Source organism: Dipodomys merriami, unplaced genomic scaffold, assembly GCF_024711535.1.
Source record: "Dipodomys merriami isolate MVZ:Mamm:240054 unplaced genomic scaffold, mDipMer1.0.p SCAF_68, whole genome shotgun sequence".
In the NCBI taxonomy this organism is placed as follows: domain Eukaryota; kingdom Metazoa; phylum Chordata; class Mammalia; order Rodentia; family Heteromyidae; genus Dipodomys; species Dipodomys merriami.
In genome coordinates, this window is record NW_027206268.1 from 1,877,029 (window position 1) to 1,898,879 (window position 21,851).

At 45.2% G+C, this 21,851-nt stretch overlaps 1 protein-coding gene across 3 annotated transcripts in view; it reads left to right on the top strand.

The window, feature by feature from the left end:
* The window catches only part of Tmem108 (transmembrane protein 108), a 134,550-nt gene that overhangs the window by 9,227 nt on the left and 103,472 nt on the right, over nucleotides 1–21,851 (top strand). For 2 of the 3 annotated variants that reach the window (XM_070005277.1, XM_070005278.1), the window contains exon 2: nucleotides 975–1,093. The gene's annotated coding sequence lies outside the window, so the exon portion shown is untranslated. The remainder of the gene's footprint in view (nucleotides 1–974; nucleotides 1,094–21,851) is intronic. The other variant, XM_070005279.1, reaches the window with a different exon arrangement.

The following is a 21,851-nucleotide window of genomic DNA, read 5'->3' on the forward strand; positions in this document are numbered from 1 at the left end:
GTCATCCTAGCTGCTCAGGAGGCTGAGGTCTAAAGATCCTGGTTCACAGCCCGCCCAGGCAGGAAAGTCCATGAGACTCTTACTTCCAATAAACCACCAACAAAACAGAAGTAGAGCTGTGGTTCAAGTGGCAGAATGCTAGCTTTGAGCAAAAGAAGCTCTGGGAGGGGGGAAGGGGGACGGGGGGGGGAGGGGGGAAATGGGAAGGGTGGGAAGGGGAAACAAAGGAGGAGGCAACAATGCTTGATAAGAAATGTACTCATTATCTTACCCATGTAATTGTAACCCCTCTGTATGGTATTTTCACAATAAAAAAAAAAACAACTCAGGGACAGTGCCCAGGCCTTGAGTTTAACCCCTAGAACCAACACATACACATACCTTAAGAAAAATATTGTGAACTACTTTTAGGAAACACACGTGCACACGCGCATACTACCCATGCAAATTCTTTCATGTTATTTTCTATTCCCAGTTAGCTAGAATGGAGAAGACTCTCGCTAGGAAAACTGGGGATTATGTTCTAAAGACACAGGAGTTGAGTCGAGTACCATTAGCTCCCACCTGTAATCCTAGCTACTCAGGAGACTGAGACCTGGAGGATTGTACTTTAAAGCCAACCCAAGCAGTAAAGTCCAAGAGACTTCATTTTCCGATTAACCCACAAAAAGCTGGACTGGAGGCATGGCTCAGTTGGTTGGGTACTAACGGTGAGCACAAAAGCTGCAGAAAACCAGGCAAGAATGTGAGTGCTTGGATTGCTGCATTAGGATGGCTTGAGTAGCTGACCTTCCATCTCTGAAGGACATATATAGGAAACAGAAAAGCACTTTTATTGAATTTGAACCATTAAGAGAGGGTTGGACCTGTGTGTCGGGCACTTAAGTCTCCTCTAAACAATTCACTTGAACAGAGGCTTGGGACTTGACGTTCTGGTTCTTGGGCCTAACGCATGCATTCATTTTTGTCTGTAGCAGCTGGCGATCGTTCCTTCCAGCATGCAGAAGTGACTGAGCAGTGGTGAAAAGCAGCCTAGCCGATGGGTCATGAGGATGTAAGTGCGTCTGAAGGCTTCCACACCCTCCACTCCAGGGTAAGGCCCACTCGTTCCTTGCCATTGTTCTCAGAGTTCCTGGCATCATTGCGCTCGAAGGCCTCCTGGCTGAAAGACACCTGAAGCTTTACTGATACAACTCATAGACAGCGGTGCAAATCAGCAGCTACACAGAGAAAACTTGGGCCAATGAGATGAGTTGGGAACTATCTCAGCCCGGGAATTTGTGGCGTGTGTGTATAGAGTGTGATTTATGTAGGAGTGGTCCTGAGGACTTCCTGAGCTGTGCTGCAGGGAGGGAAAGGGGGCTGGTTGTCTATTCCTTGATGTCGTATCATGTTGCTAGCTCTGCTGACTCCTTGTTCGCTCACCTACCCTTCACCTCCTTTGTGGGTCACTCTGCTAAACTTCCCCCTCCCTCAGTGCATTTTCCCTGAGGGTAATGGCTTGAAGGTGAAAGTTCTTGGGAAAGTGGACATAGCATTAGCAAAGCCCCCAGTTCTGCCCATTCTGTCTTCTTCATCCAGCACCCCTGGACAAGTCCATTCCCCCCTGCCCCCCCCACCTCGTGTTTGCAGCCCCTAGTTCAGTGCCTTTGAGGTTTTGTTTGTGCCAGGAAACAGCAGGACAAACTCACTGTTCCGTGTGAACTTTTCAGGGCCCAAGTGTAGGAAGAAAGGGTAGAAAGGACATCGATTCCTTCCTGCACTCTCCCAACTTCCCAAGCTTTGACTAAAACCAGACTCCTGGAAGAGGAAATTAATGATCAATACTAACGTAAGCAGAGCTTAGGATGATGAATAGAGGGACAAGGAGGTTAAAAAAAAAAAAGCAAGTAATCAGCTGAAAGCCTGGTTGTTGAAACACCTGCATTTAATACGGGGGAGCCATCTCTTGATAATGGTGCCTTCACTCAGGCTGAGCCAGAGGGCACCAGAAAGGCTGCCGTAGGCAGGTGCCATGTGTGGCTCAGTAATGAGTACCACTTACTGAACGAAACAGACAATTAAGGGCCGCAGATCTCTGGAGAGTCCGGTAAGTGTACATCATTGCTGCTCCGGAGGGACACACGTGCTTAGAGATAAGAAAAGCAGGGCCAGGCGGCCGCAGAGCTGCGCTGTCAGCGGAAGAGCTCAGGTGAGCAGCCGGCTGCAGACCACAGTATTCGGGGGTCAAGGTTCTGGTCCTTGCTAGCTTTTCCCATAGCCAGGAAGGAGCTTCGCTTTGCTAAACAGCCTTCCTTTTTCTCAGTGGTTCTGGTAGCCTCCTCTATTTTAAGAATGAGCTAAAAAAATAAATAAAAGAAGAAAGGATAACATGTCAGGAATAGCACTTGACTGACACATTTCTGGGTAAATATTGTACAAGAATCAAATTATAGAGGGAATCATTCTGACTTTCGATTAGGAACCAGAGAAAGTTACATAAGCCGGCCGCCGGTGGCTCACGCCTGTATTCCTAGCTAACTCAGGAGGCTGAGAGCTGAAGTCTCCAAAGGCGGTTGTACGTTTCCCAGTGGATAAAGTCTCCTGGGTAAGAACCACAGCTGGATGGGTGTAAAGATTTTATTTCACTCCCAAGTTTCTCCTGAAGTATATTTTAATTATTTCTCTTCATGTTCCTTCAATTTCCCTACCTGTAAAATAGCTCAGCATAAAAACAAAACAAAACAAAAAACCAAGATACATAGTACCTGGGGACACCTTTAGGATGATAATAATAATTGTCTCCCCCAAATTTCAGGACCCATGCATCTCTCCTGTTATTTCTGATGGTGATCCCTTGGGGTAGCATAGGAATCTGGCGTGGGATGAAGTTAGTTGTGTGGGAAATAATGGCTAGTATTAAATTCTGAGTGTGTTTCTGTCACATTCTAGCTCAGGGCCACAATCTCTTCCAGATAGAGATTTTCCTTGGCAATGTTGAGAACAAGGAAGAAGGAACAGGGTGGAAAGGAGGTGGATTGGAAGAGCGGTCATGGAAATTGCATCTGACAGGGTGATCTCTTAATGCTGAAATGACGCATGGGTAATTAGACCAAAGGACATAAGGAAATAACCTCCAAAAGAAAAATCTCTTTCCCAATGACTTACTGACCCCCACTAATTTTCGCAAGTAATATAATAAGAATCTGAGACTATTTGGAGAAAATCTTTTTTTTTTTAATAGAGGTTTTACATTTCTAATTCTTCTGTTTTGAGGGAGCTATGGAAAGGGATTGTTCTCAGTATGCCCTTGGAGTGATACATAAAATATGTTTAGGTTTTCTTTTGATGTTCTTCAGTACTTTATGTTGGAGTAGTGAAAGACGCTGTTCACTGACCTACATCAAGAAGTAATCTATTCAAGTAGAGTAGTTCAGGTCAACTCTAGGACAGGACCCGGTGCTGGGGTTAGATGTCAGCTGTTACTGTGGTATTCCTGGTGCCTGTTGATTTTGGAGGAGTGGCTCACAAGACAGCTGTTTTTCTCTCTGGGTATGGTGAGCTACTGTTATTAGTCTTGCTGTTCTGTGTGTGTGTGTGTGTGTGTGTGTGTGTGTGTGTGTGTGTGTGTGTAAGAGAGAGAGAGGGAGACGGAGAGGGAGACGGAGAGGGAGAGGGAGGGAGGGAGAGCGTATGAACAAGTTAAGGAAAACTTGCAATAATGCCTGAGAAAGGTTGTAGCTTCCTTGCTAAAGAGGTATTTTCTTCAGAAGACTGGCAGCAAGTGAAACTTTACTGTGGTAGGAGGAGGCTGGTGTTCGATAATGAATTTTTCTATACCTAGTGCTACTCAAAGTGCGATCCCTGCACCAATAATATCAAGAATTGCCTGTGTATTCCTTAGAAATATACAGACCTACTGAGTCACGGTCTGTCAGGGTGAGCCTAGCAGTTTGTGTCTGACAAGACTCCAAAGAACTTCTGATGGACATGGAAACTCCAGAGATATCATTGTATCTAGTGGTTTGTGATATAACAATGTCTTATAAATTGTGTCTGCTATTGCCAAAGACACTGAGAAAGTGTTTTTCCAGTTGTTCAATTTAAGGTTCCGTAGTGGGGCTTAAACTCTGGGCCTGGGTGCTGTCCTTGAGCTCTTCAGTTAAAGGCGAGCGCTCTTCCACTTAAGCCATAGCGCCACTTCTGGCTTTCTGGTGATTCATTGGAGATGAGTCTCACGGGGACTTTCCTGCCCAGGCTGGCTTTGAACCATGATCCTCAGAGCTTAGCCTCCTGAGTAGCTAGGATTACAGGCGTAAGCACCAGTGCCCAGCTTCAATTTAAGGTTTTCTTGTGATAACTTTTTGTTTTTTGTTTTTTTTTATCAACACATGATCTAAGCTTTTTTCTATATTATCCACTAAGGTAGCTACTAACTACCTTTTACTACTTTTATTTAAATTAATTATAACTCAGTTCTTCCTTTGCCTGAGCCATATTTCAAGTGCCCCCATAGCCAGTCACATTGACATTAGTGGCTTACCATCTTGTTTTTTGTTTTTTTGTTTTTGCCAGTCCTAGGGTTTGAACTCGGCCTAGACACTGTTCCCTGCACTTCTTTTGCTTAAGGCTAGCACTCTACCACTTGAGCCACAGTGCCACTTCTGGCTTTTACTGTGTATGTGGTACTGAGGAATCGAACCCAGGGCTTCATGCATGCTAGGCAAGCACTCTACCACTGAGCCACCTTCCCAGCCCATGGCTACCAACTTGTATAGGGCAGATAGGGAGCCTGCCCATCCACTGAGAATATTCTATTGCAGAGTCTGGCTTTAATCTTCAGAGGTCCCTCTCTCTTAGAAATACAAGTTTGTAGTCACACCGTGCATGCTCTTTTTGTACCAAGACCCTGATTCTTTGAAAACAAAAATCCTTAAAAAAAAAAAAACAGTCTCTGTCCTGGGGCGACTTTGAACTTGCTAAACTTTTTAACTTGCTGCAGCAGCTGTCTGCTACCCAAAGGGCCATGGCCATGTCCTCTGACATACTCGAATGCGCTGTCTCTGAAATATTTGCCCTTTCATCCAAGACTGCTGAGCTGTCTCTTCCCATTTGTCTTCTCCCTGCCCTGAACCTCTGTGGCCAGGCTTGTTTGTACAGCATGTCTTGTTCGATACTGCCTAGAGCTCTACAAAGAGTCTGGGAGAGGTGACAAGAGAATTTTCACCTCTCTTCTTGCAAGTCCCAACTTTGGCTCCAAAAAAATAATGTGTTTCATAAGAGGGTATTAGCTGATGAGCTTCCCCTCTGAGGAACGTGTCTTCAAGCAAAATTTCCAGCACAGACATATTACAGCACCGATTGAGTGATTCTGCCCCACAGTATTACAGAAGAATTTTCTGTTGATACTATCTATTAATATTACCAGTATTAATTGCTCAGAAATGATCATTAGCACAAATGAAAAGGGGGGGAATAAAGATGTGCTTTTAAAAGATGTAATTGAAAGATAAACTGAGCCCAAGATTGTTTTAGATGACAGAGAGAATAAGAAGGAGGCTTAATCTGCCTTTGATATTCTTTTTTTTTTTTTTTTTTTTGTCGGTCGTGGGGCTTGAACTCTGGGCCTGGGCGTTGTCCCTTAGCTCTTCAGCTCAAGGCGAGCGCTCTACCACTTGAGCTACAGCGCCACTTCCGGTTTTCTGGTGGTTTTATTGGAGATAGGAGTCTCACGGTCTCTCCTGCCCGGGCTGGCTTTGAACCGCGATCCTCAGATCTCAGCCTCCTGAGTAGCTAGGATTACAGGCGTGAGCCACCAGCGCCCGGCTTGCCTTTGATATTCTTGCTGGAGGTGAAGGGAGGGAGGAGAGGTTGAATCAAGCCTTGCACAGCCTTCCACTTATTCACTTCTGATGGGGTGCATTTCTTTCTGTGTCTTTTAAAAAGGCTTCATTTTTTTTAAAAAGTGGTTTTAGCCTTGAGTAAAATTGAGAGGGGAAAGTACAGAGACCTCTTTTATACCCTTGCTCCGACAGGTATATAGTCTCTCCCGTGATCAAATCTCTCACCCAAATGGCACATTCATTACCACTGATGAGCTATGTAGACATCACGATCAACCAAAGATCATAGTTTATGTTAGAGTTCACTCTCGGTGTTGGACTAATGTATGACGTCTGTTTGCCATTAGAGCATTATCCAGGATATTCTGGCTGTCCTAAAAATCCTCCATATTCTGCTTATTTATATCTCCTTTCCTCCTATGTTCTGCACCAGATCTCTGGAAAGCATTGATGTTTCTCTATCTCTGTAGTTTTGCTCTTTCTAGAGCATCTTATAGTTGCAGTCATACAGTATAGAGCCTTCTCAGATGGGTAAATCTTCCACTTAGCAATATGCATTTTAAGTGTTCTTCTTGCCTGTCCATGGTTTGATCATTTCCTCTTAGTACTGAAGAATAATATATTCCACTACCTGACTCTACCAGAGTTGATGTAGCCACTCATGGACACAAGACTTTTCTCAGGAGCCTGTTGGTTCTCTAGGCCATCGTTACCCCCAGGGCCGTGTCTGCACTCACTGTAGTTGGTTGGTCCCCATTTTGCTTCTCAGCCACTCACGTGGCTCAGCATCCTCACATTGGTTTCTTCTCTTGGCTCCTCCCAATCCTGTTCTCCCTCCCTGTCACCATGACCCTAACTGAGGATCTGCATATGGTCCAGCTCTAGAGAAAAAGGAGCACAGTAGCACTCTCCTACCTCTCGTCTCTACTTGTCCAAGATCTCATTCCAGGCAAACTGAGAGTTACTGAGGCTCGGTCTCTGTCCAACCAGATGTGGGGGCTACCACTCTTAGAGTTTCCCAAGATGGAAGCAAGAGCAGAGTAGACTGACAGAACATCACACTCTTCTCCAGTTTTATAGACCCTGAGTACGTAACTCCTGGGATCAATAGAAACAGTGTTTGGGGGTGATGGGCATGACAAAATTGGAAGATCATCTATAGAACCTATGTATCTAGTAGCAATTGTGAGAAAGCTCCAGTCTGTTCTTTTCTCTGAAAACGCTGGCTGTCTCCCAAATGTAGAATGGTAGAGAAATTGCCAGAGTGGGTGATTGCACAATCACACACACACACACACACATACACACCTTATTTTTTTTTCTTTTTGCATGTGTCAGATGTGGTTCTCTCAGCCAACCCGTGTGTCTGTCCCACAGGAATAATGGCTAGGTGGCTGTCTCAATGTTGAAAGACGTTTTGACATCTTTGACGAGTGTTATTCAACAGCTGGGTTTGTAATGATTCCAGACCTGATAAAAAGGAAAATAACGTGGCTTATGACTCTAAAAATAGCCTGCATGGAAGTGTTGCATTTGGAGATTACTGCCTTGCTAAAGTTGGGTTTAAATGATTTCTTCCACAGTAGCATCTCTTGTTCATTTCTTCACCCCAGACCTTGGAGCGTGGGATTCAGTGGCACCAGTGATGGAGTGACTTTACAAAAGAATGCATTCTGATCTTGCAGAAGGCCTGGTCTTTACTTCTGGTTCTACGTCAGAGAAAGATGCCTGGGCCCAGCTGCGATTGGACCTACGCAGCTGTGTGAGGAGTGCCCCCGAGCCAGTACCAACAGCCACCATTTCATCAGATTCACTTAAGACCCTAACACCTCTTGAGTAGTTGGATCATGAGCTGGGGGGTTGGGGGGGAGGTGCGGCACATACAGAGCATCAGTATTTTTCTTAAAGCTGCACAGCTTCTGCTGAAAGAGAGCTGAAAGCAAAGGAGTCCAGCACGGTTTCTTCATCCGCTGGCTGAAGGGAGAATGTCCTTTGTTAGCGAAGGGTGGGTAGGGATGCGCTCTTGTCTTCCAGCTGCAAACTGGTGGGGTGTGGCGAGCAGAGATGAATCATTTGCTCAGGTTTCCTGTTCTGATTCTGTGAGGCTCTCTGTCCCCTCTCTGGAACTCTTTTTTTTAATACAGAGGGAAAAATTGTATCCAGTTGATCTTAACATATACTCATGCTTCTTCTGAACAGGAAGATTCACATACAGCTAACAACATATTGTCAGAAGATTAAACTCTTCCATTTAGATTTAAGGAAACACTCATCTTACAGTATAAGCTAAAGTAACTCAAATTCATGTATATGTCGTTTTGTTTTGTTTTGTTTACAAAAAGAAAACAAAATGATGTTCACTCTCATCAAATCAAGAATTAATTTGCAGCACGCGCCCCCCCCCCCCCCCGCCCCGTGAAGATTCTGTACCAATAGTAAAGGGAATTTGCTCTCTCTGGGGTGTAGAGAGATTCTGAAAGATGGCTGGGTACCACGCATCCAAAAGCTTTGAATCCAGTCCTGTCACAGGCAACTCCCCGTGGAGTTTGTAAGGCGATAAATTCACACTGAGAGGAAAGGGGCTTTAGGTACAGATGCTTGAAGGCCTAGGGCTAAAACCCCCCACCCAGAACTGCCTTCCCAGGAACCACAGCGGGAAGGTGCCTCCTCAGCCCTTCCTCTCCCAGCCCCACCATTGAAGCCCATGAAGCCTTCCCTTTTCAAAGAGGCAAGACCGTGATTTATGTAATATCTTGGAAGGTGAACAGTTCCCGTCAGCATCCCCCCACCCCCTCAGAGAGGGTCCCTGGTGGACAAGGAGGCATACATCCCCTGTGCCATCAAAATGGCCCCTTCTCCGTGGCAAAGAACTTGTCAAGCTCACTTCTGAGATATCTGATTATTGACACGAGCACACTTTGAGCTGAGCTTCAGATGACAGAATGTTATTTAGGAACCCTCCATTTAGAAAAATCATGTCTGGGAGAGACGCAAAGCACGTATCAAAGCACGTATTAGTACAGTCCTGGAATTTTACTTTTTGTTTCTTCTGGGGTTTGTCCTCAGGCCCCTTACATCTTTTCCTTTCTTCCCTTAACCCTGTCATTTTATTTACCATGGAGGTGTGTGTCCTTTCTTAGTCTTTTTTATTTTTTTATTTCTGGAGTTCTGTGGCTCCCAGCTGGCTGCAGGCGGATATTTCCTGAGCAGGCTTGAAGACAGTCCACAGGCCCAGTCTACTTCCCCTTTCTGAGTTCTTCCTACTCTTTATTTAAACTGCTCCTTCATTCCTTTCTTTTTCCCCCCATACAGTATCCTCTCTTCCCCCCACCTTTCCAGAGACCATCTGTAGTACTGCATGGACATACTAGCCAAAGAGCTCTGTATTTCTATCCGGTCTTTAATAGATTTTACAAATATGGTGTTTGGGAAAATATTTCATGTCTCTGAGTCTCAATTTCCCTGGTTTTAGAAAGGAAATCACATGATCTACCTTATGGTATGTGGTAGGTCTGGCACAGGGCATGCTCACCTGCCCAAGTCCTCTTCTCTGCCTGTCCATCACAGAGCTCTGCAAAGTGTGTTTATTTATTTATTTATTTATTTTTGTTGGTCATGGGGCCTGAACTCTGGGCCTGGGCACTGTCCCTGAGCTCTTCAGCTCAAGGGTGGCTCTCTACCGTTTGAGCCATAGCGCCACTTCTGGCTTTTTCTGCCTATGTGGTGCTGAGGAATCGAACCCAGGGCCTCATGGATGCAAAGCAAGCACGCTACCACTGAGCCACCTTCCCAGCCCCAAAGTGTGTTTATTGATGAGCTAATTGAGCATCCGAATGTCAGAGTTGATCTGGATCATAGATTTCCATTGGTGGGACCTCAGTAACCTAATTCCGTCAATAAGTTTCTACAGCTGCTTCCTCCTCCCTATACTTATGATGGTGAAAACGATGTTCCTAGACTTTCATAGTAACCAAGTCTGTCTGCTTCCATCAGAAACGGACTTTTCTGTACAACCTTGAGCACTGATTCCTTTTCTCAGCGTTTATTTCCTTCCATGCAAGATGAGGTTTGTCAGGAAGAGTAAATGCCAAGGTCCTAACTGTCATCCCAAGAAATACTTCCCAAGAGCTCAGTTTTCCAAGTGCTCAACCAACAAACAGGCTTTTAATTCCCAAGTGCTGTTTAACAAAACACAATGTGACGTAAATAGGGTTGTGAGGGCAAGCCCTGGGCATTGATTGAAGCCGAGTGTGCTTCCTATCGATTCTCAATTACAACACACTTAGCATGAATACACCTGCCCATGTTCTCAAACAATGGCAACGCTCCCCTGGCTATCAAGCTGGAAGCATCTTGGAGTTTCTTTTGTTCATTCGATTTACAAAATCATCTTCAACCTTTTACTCATGTGATATAAGCCACACTTGAGCTTTATGCTTTTTTTGGGGGGGGGGCAGGCGAGGAACTGGTCCTTTGGGCCTGGACACTGTCCCTGAGTCTCTTTATGTCCAAGGCTAGTGCTCTACCTCTTGAGCCACAATGCTACTTCCAGCTTTTTCTGAGTAGCTCACTGGAGATAATCCTGCCTAGGCTGACTTGGAACTGAGATCCTCAGATCTCAGCCTCGTGAGCAGCTTGGATGACAGGAGTGAGCCACCAGCACCCGGCTGCTCTGTTAACAATGTATATAAAGATTAGGAAGAGTGAGGGAAAGGGAATGTTGAAAAGGGTGACCTGGCTTGCTTGTGTGGTATGCCCCTAGCTTGACTGCATTCTCCTCCTCTCCTCCTCTTCACCTTCTCTGACTGCATTCTCCTCCTCTTCTCCTCTTCACCTTCTCTTTCTTAATCCTTTGTTTTTGTTTTGTTTTGGTCTGCTTTCCATATACTCTGGTCTACAACACTAAGACTTTTAATTTTTTTTAATACTCTAAGAATAACTTAAGTGTTCGTAATGATTTTGTATTTTGATCTTTTATATTTAGCTATTAATCTGGGCTAGCAATTTCGTACTCGAGTGTGATTTGCATTGACTTGACTTAGTCTCCTTTTTTCTCACGAGTTTGTTGGTGGGAAGAAATCCATGCAACTAGAATCTTCAGTATTCTTTGACTATTCACGTACGTTGCTAACTCAGCCCGTCCTGAATATCTAAATTGTGTGGTTTTCACCTTAGAATTTTGGGCCAACTGTATAAGAAGCCACATGAATATTGAGGTATAAAAACATCTGGCTCAAAATGCTTTTTTTTTTCTCTTTTGACAGTACCAGAGTTTGAACTCAGGGCCTTACACTGGCTTGGTTTGCTCCTTGCCCAGCTGATATCCTACCACTTGACCCACACCTCCAGCCCAGCTTTTTGCTGGTTCTTTTCAAAATGGTGTCTCATGGTCTTTTCTGCCTGGCTGGTTTCGAACCACCACCCTATGGATCTCAGTCTCCTCAGTAGCTAGAGCCACCAGCCTCCAGTAACACAATACATTTTTTTTTTTCTCATGGTGTCCCCTCTGGAGAAGTGTTAAGGTAGATTGTTTTAGAGTCATATCCAGAAGATCATCTAGTGTAACTGCTTTGGGGAGATTCGCTAGGCAACAATAGGACCCTCAAAGTCTTCACTCATTGAGTCCTGATGGAAGTGCTTTGTCCCTGTCCTCCATTTAGCCTGCCTGGTTGAAAAGGCTTGCCCAGGTGAGCAGACAGCCCAGGTGAGCAGATAGGCCCAGGCTGAAGGCCACAGCTGGCTTCCCCAGGTCACCTCTGGCATTGAGCACCTCATCCTGGGCAGGAGCAGAGCTGTAGTGAATCTGACAGCACTGCCCCCTCTCCCCTCAGCGGTGAGCACTGAAAAAGCTAAAGAAATGAAAGGTGAATTCTCCACTGGAAAAGGCTCTGAACGCTGTTGCAACTCACAGTATCTGAAATACAGATGCAAAGGAAACACATAATGAACTCTGAAGAATAAGATTAAGAGGAGGGCACGATTTAAATCTCATGCTAATGTTTATCACACGGATTGACTCTTTAACAAAGCATTGTCCACATCCTGGCAGGCCAGCTACAGTAAAAGCATTTGGATGGATCTGAGTACAATAAACTCCCTGCGGCGAATGCTTTCTCTGCAGCTTGTTCATTCAACAACTTCATGTCATCTGAAATGAATTGTGTCCTACATTGGGGAAGATGCAGGGCCCAGGCTACAGCAGCAGCAACTTTCAGCGTCCATTGGTGGTCTCTCTTTTGAAACTCCACATTTACTACCCACAAGAAATTCACATTGAGATGGCGGTCGGGAACACCAGCCAGCTAGCTAAGATCTGATCTCTTTGAAGGCAGCAACTTGGGAATTCTTGTGGGTTTTTTTTTTTCTTTCTTCCTCTTCATTAAGCAATACTTTCTATGGTACCCAATGGCCAGGAGTTGTGCAGTAGACATTCTCTTTTTTCTTATTTGTAAATAATTTCAAAAATTTAAATTAAGTTGCAGTACAGTATAGAAAACACCCATAGAATCTAATCTCCTTCTCCTTCTCCTTCTCCTTCTCCTTCTCCTTCTTCTTCTTCTTCGGTTGGTTGTAGGGCTTGAACCTTGAGCCTGGGCACTATCACTGAGCTCTTCAGCTCAAGATGAGCACTCTACCACTTTGAGCCACAGCGCCACTTCCGGTTTCCTGGTGGTTAATTAGAAATAAGAGTCTCACAGACTTTCCTGCCCGGGCTGGCCTTGAGCCGTGATCCTCAGATCTCAGGCTCCTGAGTAGTTAGGGTGACAGGTGTGAGCCACTGGTGCCCGGCATTCTATAATCTTAGTGTACTACATCACTAGGGTGACTATAACAAAGCACCATGGGCTAGGTAGCATCAAGAATAAAATAATCTGCTTTACTCTGTCCATCACTCTTATCATAACAATTTAAATTTTTAAAAAGAAGAATAAAAATGATTCTATTCCTTAAAAAAAAATCTCTTTACAATTTCTAAAGATGAAAACTCTGAGATCAAGGTATTGATTGGACAGAGTTAGCTTCCTCTGAGGCTTTCTTCCTTGGCATGTGAAATGGCCTATTTCCTTTTGTCCTTATTCCGTCTATGTAAGTCTACGTCTAAATTTCCTTTTCTTACCAAGGTACTGGCCGTATTGGCTTTGGGCCTACTCTGATGACTTCATGTTCATCTAGTTACCTCTGTCTCCCCAGTGGAATCCCATTTCTGACGTACTGGAGTTAGGAGTTCATCACATGAATTAGGGATGGTGGGGAGAGAGTATAGTCCATAGAAACCCGGATCTACTTAGTCTGCTTCCTTATGGAGGCCACCCACCATGTTTTACCCATCTATCTATGCTCAGATTCTCAAACTCGGTATCTGCTGCTGGTTGTCATTCATTGGTTGGCACTCCGTGACCAGAGCTATGCCCCCCCCAACCCCTCATTCAAATTCCCTCCAGCTCCCTTTCCACAAGCAAAGGCTCCCAACCCAGCAACAGGCTTCTAATCTTGGCTGGAGTCTGAGAGTTCTAGGAACTGACATTGGGAATGAAATTCCCAAGCTCCATTTAATTAGGCTAGTCACTACTGACGTTCTCATCCCATAACTTAGCCAGTATGCCTCCTCCAGTAGCCACTCGTGGAAGGTTACAGTTTCCCCCCAAATCACCACCAGGGTTTGGCATTGCCTCACTTTCAAATGTTTGTTTGGCTGCTGTGTGTAAAGTCAGGTTTTGTTTGCTTGGTTTGTTCTGATCACAGACTTATCTTGTTCTTTTGCTGTGATTTCTTGCAGCACGATGTCATTGTCATTCTAACCCTCACAATTTCTGCCTCATTGCTATTTTTGTTTCCTTTTGTCCTTTCCTTTGTCACTTTGTCACATCCCTCAGCGTCTCCTCCTCTGGCCACCATCTCCCTCTCACCACTTTTGTGTCTTCTTCATGAGATGGTACGATGATGGACAGTCATTGAGCACACCCTCTTGGGTTTCGTTGCTGTGGGAAACAGCTTTGTACCAGCAGTGAGTCACAGAGGAAGTAACAGATGGTTTGACGGGTGATGTTCCTTTAAAAAAAAAAAAAAGCAATTGATGGGGGGAGCAGAGTAAGTGAATGGGTTAGAGTGAAGGAATCTGAAACAGGTACCTTGGAAAAAGTTCAAATGGACCTTCCCAAAGTCCAAAGCAGGGGGAAGGATGGCTCATGAGGGCAATGTGAAACATATCGAAGAAGATGTGAGCAGGGAGGAGGTTAGAAAGAAAAGTACAGGCTTTTGCCTGTAATCTCAGCTACTCAGGAAGTTGAGAATGAGATTCGAAGCCAGCCCATGGCAGAAAAAGTCTGTGAGACTCTTATCTCCAATTAACCACCAAAACAACAACAACAAAAACCCAAAACAAACAAACTGGAAGTGGAGCTGTGGCTCAAGTGGTAGAGTGATAGTTTTGAGCAAAAGATCTCAGAGACAGTGCCCAGAACCAAAGGCCCAGGACTGGCAGGAGAGTGTTAGGGGGGAGAGCAGGGTCTACATGTATCTAGCAAAATAATAGGTTCATCCTTACAATGTGTGTATTTGACATTTTATATAAAGTTTACTCTATAAATCTGAAAGTTACGAGATCAATGCCCAAGTCATTAGTTGCCTGGTCACAAAGCTCTTCATTGTTTTAGAAATTGTGAGTTAAAGACGAGACTGATGGGCATGTGTACAACATGTGCTGAAGTCATGTTGGTACTCAGATCCTTCAGTGGTTCGGCTGCACTCCTGGCTGGCGATTACAAAAACGAAGGAAGAAGGGCTGAAGGAGGAGAGGGTTGCGCTGAGGATCCGATATACGAAAGAATGGACCAAGAGGTCAAAGATGATGAGAAGTTCAGAACCAGCAGAGAAACAGGCCAGAGTATCTGTGGTTCATAATGCCACGTCAGTGACTCCATGGCCACTCCAGCATCCACACCATCCCGACGCCTATGGGGGGTGACAAGGCTACCTCATCTGCTTTGTCCCTCAGCTCAGGGACTCTGCAAACGGATGTGTTGTTCCCTCTTGATTCAAAAAGAGAAATAGGCGAGTGGATGCCTGGCCAGGAGAACAATCAGGATGCTACTGATGGCTCTAAATCATCAGATCAAAAAATTAACCTTACAGAGAAGTCACCATTTAATCGCGTCGTCCTGTATTCCTCGTCTTTGCTTTTATTATGACAACCAAACTGCAGTGTTGTTCAGTCAAAGGCCAAGTCGAATAAGACTGATTGACTCATTTATTAAGTGTGAAATCTCTCTTTCTATTAAAATGGAAGATGTCCTTTGGTGGGTCATGGTGCTCCTTTCCAGCTATTTTTGCCCTTTTCTCAACCTTCCAGAAGGCACTTACTTCCCCCACTGACCACACAACTGTCCCCAGAACTTGAAGGCTCTGTGCTAAAAATGGACTTCTTTGAACAACGTGCGTCCCGTGATTCTTTGTTTTGTTTTAATTCTCTTTGTGGCATCACGTTCATTGGAATGTCTTTCTTTTCATGTCCCTGAAGTAATGGTTTATTTTGGGGAGAGTTCTAACCCAGAGGGCATTTGAAAGACAGTATTTCTGGGTTTCTTATAAAGGACTATGCAATTTTTTTTTTAGAAGCACATTTTGCTAAAGGGACAGGACAGTTGGGTGACTAGGAGATGAGGTTGGTGGGGGAGGAGGTCCCCCTGTATTGATGGCATTGCTCTCTCTCTCCTCCCACAGTCCTGAGGGAATCAGTTCTAAAAGCTGCCTGTCCCCTCCCCCCCCCCCACCCCGTGACCCAAGCTGAGGCCTTCCAGATCAAACTTCTCGAGATACCACAGATGAACTTCCTGACACGGCTCAAGGCAACAAAGAAAAGCTGAAAAGCCCTCCGTGTTACTCTCACCATCCACACAATGCTCACCCCCAGTGTCATAGAGGAGAAGAGTTTCTTCCTATCCTTTGTCATAAACTCCTTTCTTTTGTCATAATTTTTTTTAAGTGATTAGATAAATCCCAGAACCATCAGCATCCCAAAGCACAGGTAGCAAGCTTCAGCCTTAGCAACAAGCCATCAGTTGTACAACCACACTTCCTCTACCTGTGTGTGAAGGCTAGGTATTCTGGCCCATGGGATTTTCTTTTAATGCTTGGTTTTACTTTTGGACGAATTCCTCTTGGGTCTCACTGAACAACAACAGTGAATCCAGTCCATTAGACTTGTTCCAGCCTATCTCCCTTCTCTTCTGAGCACAGAGAAGGAATGGCATTCCATTGGGGTTGGGGATCTGGTGCTGTCTGCAGGTCCAGGAGCCGTGAAAGAGACGACCTAGTGATACAAGAACACAAAGAAGTCAGATGGGGGTGATTTCTGCTGGATGCTATAGGCCCCAGAATTCATCCTTGAGAAAGTCGGAGCTTTTGTAGACATTTTGGACAAGCAATGGAAGTAACCAGCTTATGTACTCTGTACCACGCACTGTTTTAAGAACTTTATTATCTCATTAATTCTCAACAGCTACAACCCATTGCGATGTAACAGCTTTAAGCAGCCCCTTTTTACAGATGCAGGGCCTGGGGCACAAAAGTAGAAAGGAGTATCAGATGTCCACAGATCCACAGTGTGGGGTAAATGGTATTAAGACCAAACTCCTTTAAGAGAGAAGCCGTAGCCGGGCGCTGGTGGCTCACGCCTGTAATCCTAGCTACTCAGGAGGCTGAGATCTGAGGATCGCGGTTCAAAGCCAGCCCGGGCAGGAAAGACTGTGAGACTCCTATCTCCAATAAACCACCAGAAAACCGGAAGTGGTGCTGTAGCTCAAGTGGTAGAGCGCTCGCCTTGAGCTGAAGAGCTGAGGGATAGCGCCCAGGCCCAGAGTTCAAGCCCCACGACCGACCAAAAAAAAAAAAAAAAAAAAAAAGAGAGAAGCCGTAGTGCCAGGGGCACAGGACCCACTGCTAGTAGGTGGTAAGGCCCCTCCAGGGCCTGCTGGGCCTGGTGTGTTTCTGTGGGGTTTTGTTAGTTTGTTTTTGACGGGTGTGGGGCTTGAACTCTGGGCCTGGGCGCTATCCAGCTCTTCAGCTCAAGGCAAGCGCTCTACAACGTCCAGTTTTCTGGTGGTTTATTGGAGATAAGAGTCGCTTTGAACCGCGATCCTCAGATCTCAGCCTCCTGAGTAGCTAGGATGACAGGCGTGAGCCACCAGCTCCCAGCTGTGTTTCCATCAAACCATACAGTTGCTTATACTCATGAGTCTTCTGGTACCATCTGTACCCTTCAGGAAAGCATCCTGCTTTATTTTCTTCCTCATCTAACTCTACAATCTCTTGAGTTCTGCAAACATTTAAAGAATGTGGCCTGTTCAAAGCCTGAGGTGGACAGGGCAAAATTAGAGGAAAGAGTCCCTCTGCCTCCCTATCTGAAATTCTGAGTACAAAATGAGTTTGTGTTCATTCTTTGTCCATACAACCTGTCTCTTTCCAACGCGATTGATGCCGAAGGGTAATTTCTTTCTCTGCCATCAAAGGCATTGCCCACTGTGGGCCTTCCTCATTTTCTTCTTTTACTCTTATAATGGAGGGGGCGGGAGCTCTTTACAAAGCCAGAATTCACTGAGAAAGGAACATGAAGGAGATTGCTGATTCTTAACCAGAGGTCCAGAGATGGGAATAAGATTGAGTTAGAAGTATTGCTCTTTTCTCCTTTTATTGTTATTTTTATTGCATGCCACTATATACTCATGGGCTTCTGCTCACTCAATTTGTTATCATCAGTTGTACTCATCATTTGATTCGCATTTGGCGACTGGGAGCCTCTTCAGTCTGATTCTTAACATCCTTCTCACATAGCCCCATAAATCTTTGAGCACTTTCTTACTTTCATGATAGTAAGATGACTCAGTAAGCTGGGCACTGTGGCTCATATCTTTAATCCCAGCTCTATGAGAGAGACTGAGATTGAAGGATCATGTTTTGAGGCCAGCCTGGACCAAAAAGAAAGCAAGACTGTGTCATACAAGAAGGTGGCTTGATGTTGTACATTTGCAGTCCATACTGTGAAGGAGGTAGAGATAGGAGGATCACAGTTCAAAGCCAGCCTGGGAAAAGGTTAGTGAAGACCTTATATCAAAGAACAAGCTGGGCATTCTGATTCCTACCTATAATACCAGCTAGGGAAGTATAGGTAGTAGGATCAAGGTCCAAGGTGCGATCTGAAAAATAATTAATGTGCAAAGGACTGTAGGTATGGTTCAAGAGTGCTTGACTGGCAAGTAAACCTTGAGTTCAATCTCCATAACTAACTGCTCATACACAAAAAGTGTTCATGAGATGTCACATTGTACTTTCTTGTTAGAGTTCTTTCCTTCTTTCCTTCCTTCCTTCCTTCCTTCCTTCCTTCCTTCCTTCCTTCCTTCCTTCCTTCTTCCTTCCCTCCTTCCTGCCTGCCTACCTGCCTGCCTTCCTGTCTTCATTCTTTCCTTTCCTCCTTCCCAACTTCCTTTATTTTTTTGTAATAATCATTTGTGTGTGTGTGTGTGTGTGTATGTGTGTGTGTGTGTGTGTGTGTGTGTGTGTGTGTGTGTGTGTGTGTGTGTGTGTGTGTGTGTGTGCGTGCGCGCACCAATACTGGGGCTTGAACTCAGGGCCTGGGCACTTGAGCCCCAGGATTTGAGCCACACTTCACTTCTGGCATTTTGGTGGTTCCTTAGAGATAAGAGTCTCACAAACTTTCCTGCCCGGGCTGGCTTTGAACCGCCATCCTTGGATCTCAGCCTCCTGAGCAGCTAGGATGACAGGCGTGAGCCACCAGCGCTCAGCCTGTAATAATCATTCTTACTCTCGTTTTTTTGAGAGAGGGTCTTTCTGGCCTTAAACTCTGCCTCCCAAGTGGTAGAAGTTCAGGCATGGCTCACCGTCATGCCCAGCACCTTTACTGGTTTTCTTTTGTGGAAAAATTTAAGGAATCATTGGTTTAGATTCTCCAGGCTTTAATATCACCTGCAAAAAAAAAAAAAAAAAAAAAACTCAAAAAAAATTGTGGAAGTCTTTCGTTAGATCAATGTAGCATTTTCTGACTTGTCAGAAAAAAAAAAAAGAAAGCACATTTCAGCCTTGAAGGGCACTGAATTTTTAGAGCCTTATTTTGGAAATGGAATTTATATGTTTTCTAAATCAAGAGCATCTATTTTTTAAATTCATTTTCATCTTTTCTCTTGTTAATCTCCCACTAATTTCTCTCCTTGACTGACGAGCTCAACTTGGAAAAGAAAGAGAGAAATCGGGGACAGTGCAGAGATTTCACATGGAAAGCCCTGGAAAAGGATCCTTGGCTCTGACCTTGTCCAGGGCGAGGTAATGAGGGAAGAGAGGCCCAGTGTCGCTGTCCTTGGCCTTACCCGCACTCTGTGTCCAGAGGTACTCTGTTCCCATCACAGCACCACCTAGCCAAGAGGCAAAGCACCTTCCTTGCAGAATAGCCAGTCACATATGCCTAGAGTCACCTCTTCCCACTTCATTTCTAAAGCATTCATGACCTTCTTGTGTGTGTGTGTGTGTGTGTGTGTGTGCGTGCCTGCACACGCGTGTGTGCATGCATGCCAGTCCTGGGGTTTGAACTTGGGGCCTGGGCACTGTCCTTGAGCTGCTCTTGCTCAAGGCTAGTGCTCTACTATTTGAGCCACAGCGCCACTTCCAGCACTTTGTAATTAATTGGAGATAAGAGTCTCATGGACTTTTTCTGCCGGACTGGCTTCAAACTATGATTCTCAAATCTTAGCTTCTTGAGCAGTATCTTTTAAAATTCTCTCTTTTTCTCTCTGTCTTTCTCTCTGTCTCTCTCTCTATCTGCCTGTCTCTTTCTCTCTTTCTCTCTCTCTTGCCCATTCGCTCTCACTTGCTCTCTCCTTATCCATAAAGTCAAGTGAAAAAGACTGCCTTTGTAAGTTTGAGGATTAGGTAAACATGTCTACCCAGCCTAAGCACAGGATCCGAGACCGCATCTGTGCTTCACAGTTGTTTGTCACATCTACCTCGTGTTATATGTAATTACACACTTTCTCGGTCTGTTTCCCATTTCTGTAACTGAATACCACTGAGTCATTTATAAAGAATAAAGGTTTATTTAGCTGATATTCTTTTTTTTTTGCTGGTTCTGGGGCTTGAATTCTGGGCCTGGCCACTGTCCCTGAGCTGCTTCCGCTTAAGGCAAGCTTTCTACCACTTGAGCCACTTTTTGAGTAGTTTATTAGAGATAAGAGTCTCATGGACTTTCCTGCCTAGACTGGCTTTGAACCACAATCCTCAGATCTCAGCCTCCTGAGTAGCTAGGATTATAAGCAGGAGCCACCATCACCTAGGGAGCCATTATTGTTGTTGTTGTTGTTGTTGTTAAATACAAGATGGATGCCCCAAACACATAATTGAATAAACAAAGTTATGAAGTGACCATTCTTTGCAGAGCCATAAGTTAGGAAATCAACCCCACTTTCTCTGTGAGATGAGAGGTGAACAGGACACAGCCCCGATTTCTCCAGGTCTTACACGGGAAGGCTAGATGACACCGCATTTGGCTAACTCATTTGCCAGAGCTCTTTGGTGGTCTGCACATGGCTGTGGATTAATTCACCATTCTGAATTTCTTTCTTTTTTTTTTTAATCAGTCATGGGGCTTTAACTCTGGGCCTGGGCGCTGTCCCTGAGCTCTTGAGCTCAAGGTGAGTGCTCTACCACTTGAGCCACAATGCCACTTCTGGTTTTCTGGTGGTTACTTGGAGATCAGAGTCTCATGGACTTTCCTGCTCAGGGCTGGCTTTGAACCCTGATCCTCAGATCTCAGCCTCCTGAGTAGCTAGGATGACAGGCGTGAGCCACCAATTGATTCTGAATTTCTATAGTTGCAGAAACACTGGTCTGCTTTGCTGTTTGTATTTTGGGGGTTTTTTTTGTTTTGTTTTGTTTTTGCTCAGTATTGTACTGGCAATTGAACACAGGGATTCAAACTGGCTAGTCAGATTTCATCCACCACCGAGTCATGCCTCCAAGCTCTGGCTTTGTTGTTTTTCAGTGGGGGGAGGGGAGGAAGAGGGCAGAGGGGAGTGGTGGCAAATATTTAGAAATCCTGGTGTTTGGCCCAGAAACTTTTAATTTACGCATGTAAAAGGAAATTGAAAATGTCAGGAATCCCAAAGGAGGAGGATGCTAGAGTTTAGGTTCTGGGCTGGTTGGTAGGTTTTTTTTCACCCCGTGGTAGCCAGCAGCCATTGACCGCATGCGCGTGACTCAGCCTGGCCTCCTCTTCTCTGGACTCCTACCTTATTCCGCCTGTGACTCAGCTCTCCGTTTCCTGGACCCGCTCCTCAGCCCCCAGTCCTCTGTGAATTCTGAAGGCGGCTGTGGGAGTTACTGGTCCCTTAGGATCCCAGATGCAGTCCTGGTTCTTGTTCTGATGTGGTAACCCTGCAGGAAGAGCCTTCTGGAACTCTTGCTCCAGCGCTGGACCTCACGATCAGAGGAGGCGGCCGTTGGTTTTATTTTCTAACTCTGGTCTGGAGACCAGACGCTGGCATCCACTTTTCGTGTCTCCTTGCTTGCTTTTTATTCTGACTCTTACAAAAATGTCAGGAAGCTTTGGCATTATGACCAAATAGCCCTTAGCATTGCTGTTTGGGTCTAGAGGATGACTAAGCCGGAGAAACCAAATCCCAACAAGTGCAATGGCAAACATGGCTCTTCTCTGGCACCTGCTGCACTCATAGATGACATCACTAACATCAGGGTATAAGGAAGGAAGAAAGCCATGGTTCTTGCTCTCAAGTGATCCAGAGGCCCATTACACAGGGCCTAGAATGGCTGCCCTGCGCTGCCGGGGAGCCTGAGAAGCATAGACAAGGCCAGGCAACCTAGAATGTAAGACTGACCAAGAGGCGAGAGGGAAGGGCTGTTACACACCTGACTGGACAGAGATCTTGAGTTGGATCAGTGCGGGAATTCATTGGTTCAGGGAAGAAGGCTTTGAGGAGAGAAGATGAAGAAGTTACAAGGCTAATGTAC